At 34.0% G+C, this 638-nt stretch overlaps 1 non-coding gene across 1 annotated transcript; it reads left to right on the plus strand.

Annotated features, from left to right (window-relative positions):
• The first annotated feature begins 307 nt into the window (after positions 1-307).
• Positions 308-414, plus strand: LOC115801654 (U6 spliceosomal RNA). Its single transcript, XR_004021969.1, has one exon. It is a non-coding gene; the product is annotated as a U6 spliceosomal RNA (small nuclear RNA).
• Positions 415-638: the final 224 nt, after the last annotated feature.

Here is a 638-nt window from a genome sequence, read left to right on the forward strand (position 1 = left end):
AAATTTAGTCCTTTTCAACAAATGGTGCCAGGTAACTGAATATCCACATGCAAAACAATTAAGGTGGGCCCCTCCCTCACAACATACACAAAATTAATTCAGCATGGATCAGAGACCTACTGTAAAGCTTACACTATAGAACTACTAGAAGAAAACACAGATGTAAATTTTTGTGACCTTGGATTAGGCAATGATAGATAAAACACCAAAAGCACAAGCAATCAAACAAAAAATAAATAAATTGGCCTTCATCCAAATTAAAAAAGACTTTTGTGCTTCAAGGACACTATCAAGAAAATGAAAAGTTGTGCTCACTTTGGCAGCACATATACTAAAATTGGAATGATACAGAGAAGATTAGCATGGGCCCTGCACAAGGATGACATGCAAATTCATGAAGTGTTTCTTATTTTTAAAATATAACTAGGAAATTAGAAGAAGCTGCTGCTGAATCTGAATCTGGATCCTATAGAGCTTCTCCTCTAGGATCTACTGATGAGTCAAATCTATATCAAGATCTAGTTTTGAAAACATCACAAGCATATGTACAGATTTTGAAGAAAAATGATATGATCTGAAAGATAAATAGTAAAAATTTACCTCCTGGGCTCTTTACATAACATTTTAGTTGTTTCCCA

Source organism: Delphinapterus leucas, chromosome 3, assembly GCF_059928025.1.
Source record: "Delphinapterus leucas isolate spDelLeu-1000000601 "Yukka" chromosome 3, BTC_Dleu_Yukka2, whole genome shotgun sequence".
Taxonomy (NCBI): Eukaryota; Metazoa; Chordata; class Mammalia; order Artiodactyla; family Monodontidae; genus Delphinapterus; species Delphinapterus leucas.